The 19,182-nt window shown below is 35.9% G+C and overlaps 1 protein-coding gene across 1 annotated transcript in view; it reads right to left on the bottom strand.

The window, feature by feature from the left end:
- The window catches only part of Ccser1 (coiled-coil serine rich protein 1), a 706,759-nt gene that overhangs the window by 165,830 nt on the left and 521,747 nt on the right, over window positions 1–19,182 (bottom strand). The window lies entirely within an intron of this gene.

The following is a 19,182-nucleotide window of genomic DNA, read 5'->3' as shown; positions in this document are numbered from 1 at the left end:
TGTGTACTCATTGAATAAATATATATTGCAGAACCATCATTTATTAGGTAGGAAATAAAATTTAAGACATGGTACCTTGATTCCTTGTCTCAAAGTCTAACTTATTTATTGTCAGTGTATGCTCTACAGTGTTCTGCAAATGATAAGTATTTTTGATTAACTGAACAAGTATTAAATAAACAGCATGCAGATAAATTATCATAGAATAATGTTTCCTAATGGATTTAAGTAAGACTGCAGGAAGTCTACGCATTCCTATAAAGCTCACATAACTTAATCTAGTATAGGACAACTTTATGGAGCCCTTAAGCCATCCTTATCATCTCTTCACTTTTATAAAGATACTTCTGCCTTGAAATAAAATGAATTATAGTGGTTTACAGACAAACTTCTAAAATATGGACCTAAAACATATTTTAGATCTTTTTATTTTAAAAATTGTCTTAGAAATGGTTCAGCACACATACTAAGCATTGAAATGATTTGCTTGTATGTTCCTCTATTTTCCCTGTGACTGCTTAGTATGCTATTTTTGAACAAGGACTAAACCTGATAAGATTTCAATTTAAACACAGCTGTATATCCAGTCACTATGGAAAAACACTCATCCTCCTCATCTGTAAGAGATTCAAATGTACAGTTGATTTAATGATATTAAAGTATACCCAAGATGAAGACTTAAATATAAGCCTGTGTCTATAGTAAGAGAACAGTTACTTGATTGACTTGGGATTTTTGCCTTTCTAGAAACAAAATAATCGTGCAACTTTTTAAGCTTTGCAGATCTGGATTCATTTAATTCATTTTTATCCATGAGTAAATGTCATTTAACAAAATTCTCTAGCAAGACTGCCTTCAGACGAATGTTGACAAACCTTAGACTTCAAGTGGTAAAATCACATATTGTGGATGAAATTAATCATCAACAGATTCCCTTAAGGCATCATTTCTCAGAATGTTGTCCATAGCCTCTTTCCCAGAAGAAACAAATCTGGGACAAACCACCCTAGTGAATCTAACTCCAAATTTTAAAAGCTGAGTGGCTTGAGGGAGATTTTCCTTGTAAGCAATGACACAGATCAAGATACATTTTATCTGCCCCATCTCATCCTATCCAAAGTTAACAAAATAGCCCTCAATTACATTGCCATATCAGAAAATTTATGTTCAACAGTTATCTAACTGCAACTTACAAGAAGGGTAACAGAAGAGAGCTCAATAGTTAGGTGACAAGGATTTCTCCTGTGTTGTTGTTTTTATTCCTGTAGTGCAGATGGATTCCTGAGGTTTACAGAGTTCACCTAACTTTGACCCAATTCTTTTTCCTCCTGTTAACAAAGTTATTACCCAATATCCCTTCAGACAATTCATATAGAGATGACTATGGCAACACAGCCTGTTCATGCTCTTTCCTTTCTAGCCATTGATAAATCTTTCCTCATCAGTAAGTTACAGTTCTAAGTTAGATTTTTTTCTGAGTTAGGTTTACCATGCATTATTCACCAATAGAAAAAAAAAATACAACACACTGAACACTTACAAATGTAAGGCTTTAAACTGTGATTCTAAGGCCACAAAAAGAAAACGTTCCTGTTATAACGTGGCATATCTAATCAATGTCTCTAAACAGTATAAAGAATATTTACCCAAATTGATTTTCCTCTTGCCCTCACTACACCTAAAAGCAGTTATTAGCACAGTCCTCTTATGCTGAAAAAGTATCTTTTAATTTCCTCTCCATAATCTAGGAGACCAGAAATGAACTTGCTTGTTCAAGAATACATCAACATGGAAGAAAATTCATGAGAAATCTCATACAACATACATTATAATGAATTTCCTTTCTGTATTCTAATTGCTGAATTTGCAATGACAACTCAATTTTATGATTTATGATCTTCTTCTAGTGTGCTTTCGTGCACTTGATATTAGTTCTATTTCAAATGATCTGCTAGTCGTAGGCTTCCTTTGAATGTTTGGTAAACCACAGCCATAGAAACATCTCAACTCTTATCCTTTAACTTCCTACTACAAATGCTTCTCTAGTCCCTATTCTTAACTTAATTATCTTCAGATTAATCCAACACACCTCAAAAAACAAACAACAAAAAAAGCAGTTCCTCATGAGAGCACCTTGTTTTATAAAAGATCTTTGAGCAAGATGGGCACTTGTCACTCATGCCTATAAACCTAGCTACTTGGGAGGCTGAGATCTGAAGACTATGGTTCAAAGCTATCCTGGGCAGAAAAAAATCTGTGAGACTCATCTCCAATAAACTACTCAGAGAAATCTGGAAGTGATGCTGTGGATCGAGTGGTAGAGTACTAGTTTTCAGCACAAAGAGGCTCAGAGACGACATGTCTCAGGCCCTGAGTTCAAGGCCTAGGACTGAAAAATAATCTTTGAGTCTTGACTTACTCATACAAATGTTTTAAACTCACTGTTGGCTTACTCCTCCATGTTGATTCATCTCACATAAAGGAAGTCCTATTCCTCTGTGGTACAGAACTGGCTGAGGAGAGGTGCAGTGGTATACATGGATGCAAAGACACCCAGGCTTGGTGCCAGGATTTGCTTAATGAAAATGTTTGAGACTTTACTGAACTCATCAAGTGGAGTATGTTCCTCGTACATTTCATTGTGCTATTGCATACCAATCCTTTTATTAGGGATGAAATATGTATGGAGGACTAAGGATGAATTGAGTCCCTTTGGCCTCATAACTTAGAAATTGTTCAGCACTTTCTGTATTTAAAGAGACAAATTAATGTGCATGACATCTGTAAAGCAATTTCCAGGACTATGATGACCTCTTTTCAACCTTCTGACTCAACTGCTGAATATTCCTTCTCAATAAAGACCAATGAGTAACAGGATTGGAGAAAATGACCATCATGTCTCCCAAATCCCTACTCTTGCATAGTCATTAAATAATTTTCTCTGGTTGTTAGGCTATGCAACAGTCGTTCAATAAGCCAGGGATAAGTTGGGAGTTTTGTTTCTTTAAGCCACTTTTCTTATAAAGGTCTAGTTACCTATACCAAGGAACTAAAAATATTGTTTCAAATGAAGAGAGGTGGTGCACTTATCAAACCCAATGCATATTCTACAAATATTAAGAAAAGCCAGGGAAGGAGTGAGGGCAGGAGGGATGGGGGGAGAACAAAGGAGTGACACGAATCAAGATTCATCGCACTTATATATACTCTCTTTGTTGAATGGCAATTTCCTTGTACAACTACTTAAAGATGAAAATGAAATTAAAAAATAACAATGAAGATTGCCAAGCACCCCCCACCACCACCACATACACACATTTAACAGAGCTAAAATTACCCCAGGGAGACTCCATCCAGTCTTCATTGCAATGCTCTCTCCCCACGCTATGCTACGCACATCACAATGTTTAAAATAGGCCCCATACTGAATGCCAGAGTCTGACATTTCCATTTTTCAACAATTATGTCACTTGATGTTTTTCATGGAGAGCAATCCTTATGTTCATGCCATGATCTACTACAAGAGTAAGACAAAAGCTAAGGATCCCCCCTGGAGTAGGCTCCTTGTTCTGAATCGTTTTGATAGAACTGATGAGGCAGGAAATGACCAGGCAGGGAAGGGAAAAAAAGCCCCCCCCAAAAAAACAATAATATGGAAAATAAGAATAGAACCAAAAGCAAAAAAAAAAATTCATCATGGGAAGAGCCAGGCTAACACTTCCCAAGAGTTACTAGGAGAGAGGTTTTCTTTGTAGATAAAATTAAAGTAAACGGACAAAGATGAATTTAACATAAAATCTGCTTAGTCTGCCTATGAAGGATTTGTAAGAGATGCTTTTGTTATCTGCATCTGCTTGTTTCACCTTTGTTTAGGACTTAGGGGAAATAAAGAAAAAAACACTAAGCCCATTTTTATCATTTTAATTCTCCATTTAATAGTGCCACTGAAAACATGTCTAAGTCAATTAAGAGGACAATCACTGTCATGTCACAGAAGTATCATCTTATTAATATTATTATGATTTACCGTCTATGAATAAAATTTTTATTTTAATCCAGCAGCACTTGGAAAGATGTGTCTCATAAATCTGATCATACTCTATTTAGAGAATTCACAATTATATGCATGCCCTCTGTTTAAATAATTCCCAATCACAAAAGAAAAATAATATTCACACAGAATTCAGAAGAATGCTTCCTAATTGACCTGATTATTCCCAAATGACCTGTCCGTTTTACAACAGTTTTGCCTCCTATTAAAAAAAAAATGAGGCTGCCCCACTTTGAATAAGCACAGGACATGAACCTTTAAACTATAAAAAGAGCGGCTGTTTGTGTTCCAATTTAAATCCAATCTATCACCAAGGTAGAACAGAGCTAGACAAACAAGATCAAATAAAATAAAAATTACTTTGTGCACAGTTTTACCTAAATTCAAGAATGCACAATTATAAAACCCTGATGAAAAAAAAAACATCAAAGACTTTTAGTGAACATAGATTGTTGTGTTTACTTCCAAACACATCAAGAAACAGAAGCAACATAAATCATGTGAATGTATTAGACATGGTTCAAAGTGATTGACTTATTTTGACTCATGAACATTGTTTCCATTTGTAGGCTAAGGACATAGTATTATAAATAATGTAAAGAAGACTCAAAATGTGATATGAGGAGGTATGCTCCTAGCCTTTTGGCTTCTTGTCTCTACAAGGAACAAACAAATTACAGAAGTGTGGGTTCAATCCCCAAATAACTGTTAAATTCCATATGCCATAAATCTAACTGATCACCTGACTACAGGAGATGTTTAGAACTGCATCATTAAAGTCTAGAAATATCGCTGAATGAATTTTAGAGAACTATGAGCATCAATTAAAAAATTAGGTCACTGGAGAAAAAAATATTGAAAGTTACTACTTATGCAAAGTAAGAGAGAAATTCAATTTATTAAAAGTATAGAATCACTAAATTAAGTATTTTAATTCTCTCACTACAAATTCTCAGCATTACACATGGGCTTGGCAAAAATTTCAAGTTATGCCTTCATTATCACATCCCATTATTTTATGCTGCATAAACTTAGTTTATATTTTCTAATAAGGGAAGATCCAACATGCATTTTGAAAAATATAACTTGCTAGCTTTGGAGTCATTGCATAGCATTTGTTCTGGGATTGTTAGTTAGCCTCTAATTAAGCAATCTGATTCCAAGTCTAGGTATTCTTTTATAATGGAAACTATTAGAATGGAATCTATTAGAGCCACGGCAGAGTTTAAAAAAAAAGACAAATTGATGGGTATCTTCGAAGAAATAAATTAGAATCAAAGTAAATGTTGAATGGCAAGATTGAATTTAAAAGGTTTACAATTCTTGTTTATCAGCGCTAATGAAAGAAGAGTGAGACTGAGCTCACAATGAGGCCTGACAAGGAAGTTAACAATGCACAGCTTAGTTTAGTTTCTTAGGGCATGTCTGATAGATGGTTTCTATATAACTGAAATCTCAAGTTCTCACATTGTCCTGAATTTTCATTCTGCTATTGCTTTTCTTATATAATTTCTCCAGTATGAATGATTCTTGTCTATTGGTGGAAACTATGGTTTGAAAATATAAAATGAGAGACAACGTGAAGGATGTCTGGAAGAATTCATCAAGTGCCTGACCAAAGAAAAGATCATATTCAAAGGATATGAGACCTGGACTGTTTGTTTTCTGATCATTTCAGAAAAATATAAATATTTAGGGGAATCTTATAGATTTCTATTCAATTAGAGATACTGAGTGTTATATACATAAAAGAAGATCTTTAAAAAGTAATACATTATAGGAGAAGGGAATAGACAAAAGAAAAGAGCAGAATACAGTCATAATATTCAATGCATATCCTATGAAATTAGGAAAATTGAAGGGAGGGGGTGAGCTGGAAGGGATGGGCTAAAATGATGAAAGGAGTGATAACGATCCTGATTCCTTGAATGGTAATCCTGTGTACAAACATTTATTTAAAATAAATATACAATTTTAAAAAGCAACAACACCGGGCTGGGAATGTGGCTCAGTGGTAGAGCGCTTGCCTTGCATGCACGAGGCCCTGGATTCGATTCCTCAGCACCACATAAGGAGAAAAACAAAGCCCGAAGTGGTGCTGTGGCTCAAGTGGTAGAGCGCTAGCCTTGAGCTGAAGAGCTGAGGGACAGCGCCCAGGCCCCGAGTGCAGTCCCACGACCGGACCCAAACACACACACACACACACACACACACACACACACACACACACACACACACACACACACACACACACACACACACACACACACACACACACACACACACACACACACACACACACACACACACCTTGAAGTTTAAGTAAACTTTAACGTTGGTCATTAAATTGAATTTATATACTATTAAGATTAGCTGTTCAGACCAGGCATCCATTTTTAGTGAACTATTTTGTTTAGCTTATAGGCTACCCTTTTAATTTAGTAGTTAAGTAAAAAAAAATCTTGGGCTCAAATTATCCACCTTTCTGTGATACAACTGTTCAATGTTTCAAATTAGTAAAAGGGAAAGTTAGTAAATAGGGAAAACAATCTTAATAGCATTATAATGGTGCATTTTGGTAATGACCTAATTAGGATTTTACACAAACTTATCTTTTTAAATTAGGCATTAGGTGTTGTGCTTGGGAGATTGAGGAATTATTCCTTTCAATAAGTTAAATAAAGTTCCGGCTCAGCGGCTCTTCTTGAATCCCGAGGAGATATTCCTTGGGAAGAATTTCATCTTCAAGGAACTAGTAAACGAAATCTTTCACTAGAATGTTTCCAAAGTCCTATCACTATGACACATCTTTATTGAAAGAAAAGAATTACTTTGTACCAGCACAAAAAGGAAAAATAAGAACCATAGATAGAAATATAGATAGATTACATATATATAAACTATAATATAGTAATATTAACAATCTAATAATACATTTAGATACAAATATTCATAAATTTTAACAACATATAAATATTTATTATATATTTATAAATAAACATTTGTGTATATTGATATAAATGTAAAACATATTTATAAAATAAATCACTATATAAACTATATATATATACTGGGAATATAATGCTAATAAAATCCTTTTAAAATAATTTTTCTTTAAAATTTACATTGTATTTTTAAATTGGTATGTTTGACTAATCTGCTCACATTATGTTTCTATAAATTTAACTTCAGTATAATTTATTCACGCAGTTGAATATTATGTTTAATTTTTTAGTATTTATAGGTGTGTTTTCACTGTAAACAAACTTGAAAATGTTTTGGTTAAACAAGAAACAGATGTTTACTTCCAAAATGTAGGTAATATATTCATTCATACAAACATATTTGCTAATTTTCTAGACTACTGGATAATTATTGTATTTAAAATTACATCTCCTTTTACAAAAACAAGTCTCAATATTCCCTGAAATGTGTTTACTCAAATTATGACAATGTATTCATCACAATATACATTTTGTGTCTTCTATTGCTCAACCTTCCTTTCTTCTCTTTTTGGAAAATGTTTTCTTGTATAGGTGATATACAGAGGGGTTAGAGTTGGGTATGTCAGGTTTGAAGAGTGTCACTTCTTTTTTCCCAGGTTTTTTCCCTCCTGAATCCTTTCCCCCACAAGGTATATAGTTCATTTTCAACATAGTTCAACTATCCCTGTTGCATTAGTTCACAGTTTGTCCCACGCTATTTTTGTTTATTTGTTTGTTTTTATTACTGAAGTTGTGGGGGGGAAGTTCAGGTCAATGAATCTGGGAGACAGGAATGGTAAAAATGTCCCCAGACCTTATCTCAGAACACAGTGCTTTCTTTGTCTCTTCCTTTTGTCTTATTTGTTTGTTTGTCTTTGGGAGGATGGGGTGGGGGGAGGTTGAACAAACACAGCGGTGGTATTCACTAGACACTATGTTGAAAGTGAACTATACAACTTGGAAAGAAGGTCAGGAGGAAAACTCTGGGAGAATGTAAGGAAAGGGGTGACATTGTCCAAAAATAAATGCACTCATTACTTGACTTACATAATTGCAACCCTTCTGTGCATCACTTCTACAACAACAATAAAATATTCTTTTTAAAAAGAAGACAATGCTAAACTTAACATCACCCATATTGAAGCTACAAATCTTTTTTGCTTCATTCTTTTTGCTTAAGAATATAGCTTGTCTCATGGGGGAGGGACATGCAAAGCAACAAAGAAATATCATATAAATATGTTAGAAACAATCACATGAAAGAAAAAACATTTGAGTCCTTATCTTGGGATTTATTTCCCCTAACATCAACTTATCTGACCATTTCTGCTTGTCTCAGACATATACTAGTTATTGCAAATAAGGGAAACCATGGGACTTATGTTTCTTTGGGCCTGGCTTACTACACTTAATATAATATTTTCCAAGTCTTTCCATTTCCAAACAAATGGGGCAATGTCAGAAGATGGACCCATTGAAACAATGGGATGTACAAGTCGTTATGTCAAAAAACGAACTTTACAACTTTGGTGGGGGAAAAAGTGGGGGGGGGAATGGGAAGGGATTGTTAGGGGAAAAAGGAAGAGGCAACAATGCTTGATAAGAAATGTACTCATTACCTTGCCCATGTAATTGTAACCCCTCTGTACAGTATTTTCACAATAAAAAAAAAAGAATATAGCTTGTTTTTATTCATACTGATCTTCTTTCAAAATGTATAATCTTTAACCTTCCAAATTCGAGAATTAGTCAATTTGAGATTTTTTTCTCAAAATTGACAAAAACTTCAGTAAACAAAACAACCAAAATTCATAGTGCCTATTTTGAGTATCTAGTTTAAATAACTCATGAAAATCTTTCCCTTTGTAGGATATTATTCAAAAGATATTTTCTCTTCATATTCACACAGATGCAATTAAATGCTATAAAAGTTAGCATACAAACTTAACATCTTAATGAATTTGTGGGTTTATGTACAGACTAAGTCAAAAGAAATCAGTGAATATTATTTTATACTTAATTTTCTGCTTACTGGTTTCCTTTAGAAATTTTTTTAAAAAAAAGTCTGCTGTAGTCATTTTTCAACTTCTTTAGGACATAAAAATGTAAACTATTAAGTAAAGTATTATTTATTTAGTCTATGTTTTAGATAGCTAAAATAAGTTAGAGAAAATGAGCAAGTGAAAGTTAATTTACATTTATATTATGAACATATATTAATGGGTAACTATGTATCACAGGATAACAACAGAAAACAAGTTTTGCATGTGCCAATTTGTAAGATACTGTTTAAAGCTCCCTGTACACCATTGGATTTACTTCATATGAGCCTATAAAATAATATAATTATTCTGAGGATTTTACAGGTGATGCTGCTGAGACAAAAATACATTTGCTTAATATCACAAGGTCACAATAATGACAGAAATGTGCTTTGTATCCTTGAACTCAACATTTCTAAAGCTTTTTGTTTCTGCCACAACAATACCCACTTCAAACTTTGAGTCTTCAAAAGTTTTAGTTCATGTTGATACTGTGAATCTTTAGTTCGCATTTGAAAATTATGAGGAAATAGGTGATTTAAAATAAAGGAATAGAATCATGACTTGATCGTAAATAGAATTTTTCTGAAGAAACACACACACATACAAACTAGTCCTAGTTGAAAAATATAAAAATCTGATATAGAAGAGCTATGTATTTGGGAGAAGGACTCCTCTGAGAATCTATAATTTCGTTATTTGCATATTTCATTCTTTGCTTTGGGGACAATGCAGGGGACTGAACTGGGGGTCTGTGATTGATGAGTAAGCACTCTACCTACAATTCCACCAACCTTCTTTTTCATTTTTCTTTAGGCTATTCTTTAAAATAGGCTTTATGGCTGGTGTTGGGCTAGGAATAAGGTAAGAAAACCATACTCCGGTTTTTTGTTGACAAATGGGTTTCACTAACTCCATGCTCGATGGGTGTTGACCACTGATTTTCTTTTTCTTTTTTCTTTTATTTTTTTGAATCTCTGCTTCCTAAGTAGCTAGACTTACAAGTGTGTGCAACATCACCAACTCACATAGTTCTTTACAACTGGTATGTGACAATGCATTCTGTATTGTTTAAATGTATTTAAATAGCAGTGTGCTTCCTTAACTATAGCACTCAAACACTATGAAACAGTTGTTCAGGGTATGCAGAGTGATGAATGACAGAATGGCAAGTCCAGAAAGAGACCAAAACGTAGGAGAAAGCTGGGTAGGTGATGAAGGAGCAATGGTTCTTCAGTGAGCATGCGTAATACTCCCCAGCCAGGTGCTCTAGGCATGTAAAGGTTGCTTCTTTGGAAAGATGGAAAGAGCGGAAGAAGAGAACTAGCAGAAGGAAATCTTAACTGGATGTGATGCTACACCGAGAAGAATGAAGACAGAGAGGAAAGAAGATGAAGTTTCTGGATGAGCATTCTGGTTACCAATGGGGACCATTAGCAGCCATTTAACCTCAATCAGCAAAGAGTCTGACCTAACATGACATTTCCTTAGTATATTTTTGCTGCTTTGTTGGTTTTATCTGCTTCTTAATTGCTTTGCTTTATATTTAAGTGGTATGGCATGATATTTAATACCATCATGGAATTTTTCTCCTTTGATATTTTTTCTTTCCTCTGTCTCTGCCTATCTGTGTGTGTACATGTGTATATGTGTGTTTGTGTGTGTGTGTTCACTACATCTAAAAAGTATTTGTGATATGACTTCTATGAGATTTTTAATTAGATTGTGTGAAATAAGCCAAAATGTTTAAAAAAAAAAAAAAAGGAAAAGAAACTCTTGCAGATCTGATTGCCTATTGAACAGCAAAGCAAAAATATTAAAAGTAAAATCCATAAGCCACTTTCCTCTACCTCACTCCATGTATTTCAGATGAGTCTGAGGTGTCACTCTATTTTGACAAAGACAGTAACTAGATCATAGGTCTCTTGTGCTCCATCTGTGGGTAAATAGTACTTTTAAGGATTTATTCTCATTTATCACATAATCACAAAAAATCAATTTTTAAATGTCCCATTAGCCAGGTGATCATTCAGGCAAAATAAATTCCTGTCACACCTGTCAGGTTAGAGCACAGCAGAATGCAGCCAGCTAGCCTGCATTTCTAGAGGCAATTATTACTAGAAACCAAACTGAACAAAAACATGCTTGTCAATTTACGACATCGAAGAAGACAATATCAACACACAATGTGCAGATGGCAAAATATAGCATCTGGGTGCAATCTGTCATTTTCCTTGTCTTCTTGTAAATCCCAGCACCTATCAGAGACTGCTATTAAACCCTAGGTTTTTCCCAAAAGTGACTCCAGAGTGAAGGATTCAAAGTTCCAATTATAGCTCTCTCATACTATGTCAACCAGAATAGGTATAAATTCAGGTTCTCTGGGATTACAGTGGATAGATGAATTTGTTCAAAGTGCATTATGTGAATATACATATATATAAATATCACAATGAAACCCCCTCATATTGTAAAGGATATGAACTAAAATAACCCCTTTTTTGGTATTCCTAGCTACTCAGATCAGAAGACCATGGTTCGAAGCCAAGATGAGTGGAAAAGTCTGATAGTTAATCTCCAATTAACTCTCCAAAAGCTATTGTGGAGGCATGACCCAAGTGGTAAATCACCAGCTGTGAACAAACAAGTCAAGCAAAAATTCAAGGACCTGAGTTCAAACCATAGTACTAACACACCCACAAACTTAAAAGATGGTCACTGAGTTCTCAAGCCTATAGTCCTAACTAAACAGAAAATAACAGAAAACTAGAACAACAAAAACAACATTATGAGGGGATATGAAGAACAAACAAAACTAGAGCAAATAAGAGTAGTATAAGATCTCCTTTAACCAGCCTATCATCTCTTCATAGTGAAATTAAAATTAGTTGTTTGGATATAGGGTATGGAGCTAGATTATTTTTTTTATTATTACATATCTTCAATAGGCAACCCATCACAAAAGTTGTAATTTCATGAAATCCATAGTGGTCACTAAGATTCACTGGTCTCGGGATAAGTGATAAAAATTCTGTATTCTAGTTTTAATGTGAATGGATGTAACATTAATTCTTCCTACTACATATACACACAAAATAACCATATTCTTGAAGCTGGAGGACTGAAGATATTAAAAATGTGTTAGGAAGTAGACTGCCAATTCCATGAGGGTATAAACTCACTTATATTCTCCCAGCTTCTAAGCAACTACCCAGAAAAATGTAAGTATTCCAAGTAGTTTGTGTTTAAATAAATTGAGATTGAGATGTCACATGTGCTTAAAATCTCATTCGTAACAATATTTCGAACTCAATGTCAGGTAATTAAAAAAATGCATGCAACTTTCCACTCTATCTCATCTCACAATGACAGTTGCTGCAAAATTAAATATCAGAAGTTAATGGATAGAACTGGAGTGGTACTTTCAATTTAATTCTGCATTCTCTCTCTTGCTCCATTAAAATATACAGTCGTGTTGGTTCTGAATTCTCAGGCACAGGTGGCATTCCTGCTGACATATCAGCAGCGAGAACAATGCCTCAGTCATTAGAAAATTATATTAGACATACGCTGGAACCACTTAGCAGCAGAACACTGAAGGGACAGCATCAGAGAGGAAAGATAAAAAGGACTGGCAGAGAGAGAATGTGGATGCATCTCCACATCCCTAACCACCAAGGATCTCAAAAGCAGCAAGGCAAGAGCTTAATGGGGCACAGTTCAATTTTACAATTAAGAACAACTGTTTCCAAGCGAGCCTGAGCATAATGATTAGGCATACTAAATAGAGACTAGAAAATTGGATTAGGAAGGAAGGCATTCAACAACAACAACAAAAAGTATGTTCTGTTCTGTTCTGAGCAAGAACATTTACCTCTCTGGAGTGAATATTCTACCAAGTGGCTGTATCCAAAATTAGAGAAACATTCATATAATTTATGGCAATTTCCCTAGAGCAGTGTAGTATTAAAAGTTTTGAATAATCTTCTATCTTCTGAATACAAACCAAATACAGGAAATGTGCATCATTGGAAGAAAAAAAATGATCAGCCATTGTCACGGATATGAAAAGTAGTCTTTGATAACATTTTAATATCTTTCTACCATTGGTCTTTGATGCATTTTTAAACTCAAGTAATGATATTATACCTTAAATAATTACTTAGACTTGAGCAATTCATCCGCAAGTCTTTGAAATGATCACAGCATGCTGCTTCACTCACTAATACTATTGCTAATTATAACTACAAAAACTAGTATTTAGCTCAATGGAACTATTTTACATTTCTAGCTTATCCTTACACAATTCTGTGGTACAGATATCATAATTGTGCCCCCTTCAGATTATGAGTACATTGAGTTTCTAGAACATAAGCACCCTGTCCAAAATTGTAACTTGTCTAGCTAATCCTAAAATCATTTCTGTCTAATGCCATAGTACTTGATCTAATCACCATGATTCTCTGCTTTTCACCCTCTTATTGATGGAGTAAAAACAGTAAAGTCATTGTCAAGACTTTTTGTAAGACAGAGTCCTATAACTTACGGCTAGCCTGTTTCCCAATAATTTGAATTATTTTCAGGATATTGTTGCAGTATCAACACACCGTCAAATAATAGGAGCAGCACTTCGGAAAAGGGGGAAAATGCAGAATTTGATTTTCAAGGACAATTAATTGCAAGGATACAAGAGTAGCACAGCCATGACAAAGTTAATCAAGTGATTACGGTGAAGTCATTGGTAATGGAACAAATCTAGCTAGCTGGAGTGGCTCATGATTGTAATGGTAGCTACAGTACTAAGGAGGCAGAGATTGGAAGGATCTTGGAAGGAGTCCAGCCCAGGTTAAAAAAAAAAGTAATAAATCAATGTCTCTGGGCTTCAGAATCTTTGTCAAGCCTTAAACGTATCCAAGATAAAAGATTATACTCCCGGCTGCTCTACAACAGCAAAATTCATAGGTTATCTCCCAATAGATGACTCACATCAACAGGCCCCCACCATTTTCCTCTATTACATCCCTCAAGGGAGGTGTTAGCAGGTTCCTCTGAATTACTGCAGTGCCATTTCATGTGGGTCTCTTTTCTTGACCCAAATCTTGTCTCCTTGTCTACACAGCAGCCCACAAGTATATTTTCCAACAAATGTGAAATCCTTGAAGCCTTCCATCAAAATCACCAATCACAATTGTACTTTTACTCCATTTGAAACAAACCTGAAACTGTTTGCTGTTCTTACTGACTTTCTGTGTCTGGTGTTTTGTTTTTTGTCATTGTTGTTGTTTGTCGGTCGTAGGGCTTGAACTCTGGGCCTGGACACTGTCCCTCAGCTCTTCAAATCAAGGCAAATGCTCTACCACTTGAGCTATAGGGCCACTTCCAAAGGTGTAGCCCAGGCTGGTCTTGAACTTGTGATCCTCCTGCCTCATTCCTCCTCGTTGATTACCGGCGTGCGCCACCACAGCCGGTGTGTCTCGTCATTTTTGAAGATCGTGACATTATTTTGAGAATTTCTCTTTCCTTTTGCTTGGGTGATATTTGCTCATATTCATAATACGTTCCTTTTGAAGGAACATTATAGAATGGACAATGTTATCACCTGCATTCTATTAGGTTTTAACCAGATTTGATTTGTGCCATGGCAAATGATATCACCATGGCGGTGCAATTAACTTTTTCATAGTAACATCACTCTTTTATCCTAGCACTAAATACATACATGCTTCATGGCTGACACTCTACAAACATGCAAATATGGCATCTTACCTCAAATGTGTAAGTTATCCTTTTGTTTATCGCAGTAGGGATTCATGGCTTTCTCGTTTGTCACTTAGGCTGTAATATTCAAATAGACCTTATTGGGTACTTGACTTGGTCCATATCTGTTGAGTTGGACAGCCTCTTTGTATGTCCTCATGGTTGTTGGAGTATCTTCCTTCCTGGCACAAGATGTTCCAGATTCATCTTTTCCCCATGTCTATAGTTAAACATGTCTCTACATTTTTTTTCTGGTTGGTCATGGGTCTTGAACTCTGGGCCTGGGCGCTGTCCCTCAGCTCTTCAGCTCAAGGCTAGCGCTCTACCACTTGAGCCACAGTGCCACTTCTGGTTTTCTGGTCATTAATTGGAGATGAGAGTCTCACTGACTTTCCTGCCCGGGCTGACTTTGAATCACAATCCTCAGATCTCAGCCTCCTGAGTAGCTAACATTACAGGCGTGAACCACCGGCTCCCAGCTTCTACCATTAGTTTTTTAATAAAGAAAAATATTTAGATACTAAGATGTGGGAAATAGAGATCCTCTTTCTATTGAGGTACTATGACCTTTCTCATTCTCAGTGGATAGAAACAGAAATATGAATAAATATGAAAGTAGCATGTAGGAAAAAGAAAGCAGAAGACTAAACAGACTAAATACTTAATCAAATAATAAACTATATGCTGGTGAGCAGAGTATGTACACATACACATAGATGTGTAACTTTTGGCATAGACCTCTATTTACTTACTATGACAGTAAATCCACACTTATGTCTCTAATTGTAACAGGGAGAAATCTGCCTTTATCCTGAGCATCTTGATGTACTTAGTGAATGTTCCTCCACCTGAGCTTCTGTTGTTCCTTCCATGTCATTTTGGACTCTGAAAATTCCACACTGGCCCATCACTCTGGATGGAAATTCTCCTTCCCCTTTTCAGTTCCTTGCCCTGCATTGGCTCCTCTGTATTAGTCTTCTATGCAGATACTTTTTCTCATTTTGACTGAACTGTAGTAACTGGCCTTGTTCAGTGAGGCATTCTATTGGTCCCACTGCTTCTATTTCCTCTTCCCTAGATGTGCATGCCTACACTGGTTTGCTTCACCGAATCACTTCAGGATTGCACTGCTCAGGAAATCAAGAGGCAGAAGAGTGGTATTCGGTAACAACTGGCATTCTTAATTTTTTTCTCCCCTCATTCTTGCCTCAAAACTCTTCTTGGTTGGTCCTTGGTGGTTCTAAGTACTATCTTGCCTCAATATTTTTTAAGTCTTTATTCCACTTATGGAATGTGCTTCCCCAATATCCCTTTCCACCTAATATTACAATAAATTCTCTATCCAGCAGGTGGCTCTACATTTTTTAAATGTTATTAATTTTTTCTTTATTTTATGGATGTTTTATGTGCATTTATGTATCATTTCCTCCTTTGAACACCATGTAAGTAAGCTATATGAAAAATGTGTGTGTGTGTGTGTGTGTGTGTGTGTGTGTGTGTGTGTATGTACACACGCGAGTGCTTAATGCTCCGTTTTTGGAGCCAAGAAGAAGATTGGCACAAAGTATAAAGCTCATCCATATAACACGTAAATAAATAAGTGTTAAATGAGCTTTCTGTCCTAGATGTTGGCCATCAAAATTTGTGTTTCTGACCCCCAGCTCTGTATCTGTTTATCCATTCTGTTTTTCTTTTTAATTTATGGTTGTGAAACCTTTTTTCTAGTCTGCTTTTACACGTGTATATTCCTCGGTTGGACAGATTGATTCTGCACGTCAGTTTTTAGATTTTGAAGTATGTAGGTAGTCATCCTTTACAGCCTTTTCTCCTTTTCATCATCAAGGGTTAAACAAGTGCAGCTAATGCCATTGGCCTAGAAAAGATATTGCCCAATCAATTCTACAAAGGTTTTTTACTGCCATTTTCTTCCCAGGATTCAATTAATCAATCTCATTTTATTTGAGAAACTTTCCTTGTACTTCTTTTTGCACACAATTGAAATATTTGTTAGGAACCCCAAGGTTAACCTGTTGAACATTTCATACTCTTTGTACACTAAGGATAACTTCATTTTCCTTTCAGATGGTCACTCTTGGCTCCAAATACACAATCAGATTGCATGTACTTAAGACATCATCACAGTGATTCTGAGGAAATGCTTTTTCTCCAGTGTTGAATTTCTGTCTTTCTACAGGAACATCCATTAGTGTAATTCCTGGCACTCTTTCACCAGGAGAAAGTAGATAGATTACCTGAGTCATAAATTTAGGAAAAGTAAAATAAAACAAACCACTCATGGAGGAAAGGTATTCTCTGACCCAAGTTTGCCATGTGCTGGGTAATTATTTTAAACAAATTCTAAGGGTCAGTATTAGAAATCCCTTTCTTACTAATTAAAAGGGTCATATTCTGGCTCACTTATTCATGTATCTCATAGTGTTTATATCTAGCCCTGGGAACTTGGCCATGAACTTTTCTGGTTCTAATGGAAATGATTAGATTCTTAGTTCAAATATGAAATTGTGATAATAACTCAGAGTCAGATGCCAGTGGCTGATATCTACTCAGGAGGCTGATAGCTGAGAATCATGGTTTGGAGTCAGCCTTGGCAAGAAAGTCCATGAGATTCTTATCTCCAATGAATCATCAAAAAGCCAGAAGTAGAGATGTACCTCAACTGGTAGAGTGGTAAGCCTGGAGCAAAAATGCTCAGAGACAGTACCCAAGTTTTGAGCTCAAGCCCCAGAATGGGTATACATACACACACACACACACACACACACACACACACACACACACACACACACACACACACACACACACACACACACACACACACACACACACACACACACACACACACACAAAGTGGCTTAAAATAGAAAAAAAAATCTCATCCCACAGACAATTAAACATGATCGCCTTCTCAGGTATACATGTTGAATATGTTTCTCCTATATTTGAAAATAATTTTTTTTGGGTCCGGTCATGGGGCCTGAACTCTGGGCCTGGACACTGTCCCTCAGCTCTTCAGCTCAAGGCTAGCGCTCTACCACTTGAGCCACAGCGCCACTTCCAGCTTTTTCCTCTTTGCTTATGTGGTACTGAGGAATTGCACCCAGGGCCTCATTCATGCAAGGCAAGCGCTCTACCACTGAGCCACCTTCCCAGCCCCTGAAAATACATTTTGTTGCAGGAATATTTCCTTGTATTTTAAGTTCTGTAATTAATGGGTTTGAAAGGTTATAAACTATCTTCTTTTGCTCCATAATGCCACAAAGATGACTAGTTCTTGCTCTTAAAGTGAGAGGTCTTTTTAAAAAAAGTGTCTCATAGCCGTTCAGTGCCAGTGGCTCAACCTGTGATGCTAGCTACTCAGCATGCTGAGGCCTGAAGGGTAACTATTTGAAGGTAGCATGGGAAGAATAATTTCTATGATTCCACCTCTAATTAATCAGCAGAAAAAAAAAGACTTAAAAGAAAGGGTGGTACAAGTAGTAGAAAACCAGTGCTGAGTAAGTCAGTGAGGCTCTGAGTTCAAGCTTTGAAATTGGCATGTCACACACACACACACACACACACACACACACACACACACACACACACACACACACACACACACACACACACACACACACACACACGGGTTTCTAATAGCTCTGATTTCCCCTCTCTCCTTTTTAAGATTGGTAATTAATTTATTACACAGTTGACAGTGTGGGCTCAAGTTCTGCCAGTATAAGAACAGGTGCCATCAGGGAAAGAAAGTGAATTTTTCTTTCTTACCAGGACCCTCCTCAAAGTCTCACGGTCTTGAGACTATGCAAACACTTAAATATCCCCGGCAATTGATCTAGATCTTGTTCCCGCTCCCCCTTGAGAATTGAACCAAGGAAGCACTACTGCAAATCTTTGATGGCAAATGCCTAAAGTTAGTTACATATAGCCTGACATCTTACAAAACTACCAAAGTAATCATATCCAAATGTAAATGTAGGACCAGACTTCAGACCAATCAAATGACCCCACATAAATACTGTAAATCTGCTGGAATCTGAACTTACTCTCGCTTTGTGAATATCATGATAACTTTCAATATTGGAGTGATCTTCAGGATTGGAAAGAACTTTTCTAGTTGGCCTAAGAAGTTGTTTGTATTCATCAGAAATAAAGCAAATTGGTTGGTTTCAAATAATACACAGTAACTATATTTTTCTCAAAATGTTGTATCAAGAAAGCACACTATCACTTCAGGTTACTTTGCTTTGTGTTTATAGTTCCTTGTTTAAGGTAAAATATATGCAAAATAGAATGTCTACATGTGTGTAATTCACAGGCTATAACAGGG

The sequence above is a fragment of the Dipodomys merriami genome, unplaced genomic scaffold, assembly GCF_024711535.1.
Source record: "Dipodomys merriami isolate MVZ:Mamm:240054 unplaced genomic scaffold, mDipMer1.0.p SCAF_15, whole genome shotgun sequence".
Taxonomy (NCBI): domain Eukaryota; kingdom Metazoa; phylum Chordata; class Mammalia; order Rodentia; family Heteromyidae; genus Dipodomys; species Dipodomys merriami.
This window is presented reverse-complemented; position numbering and strand designations above follow the sequence as displayed.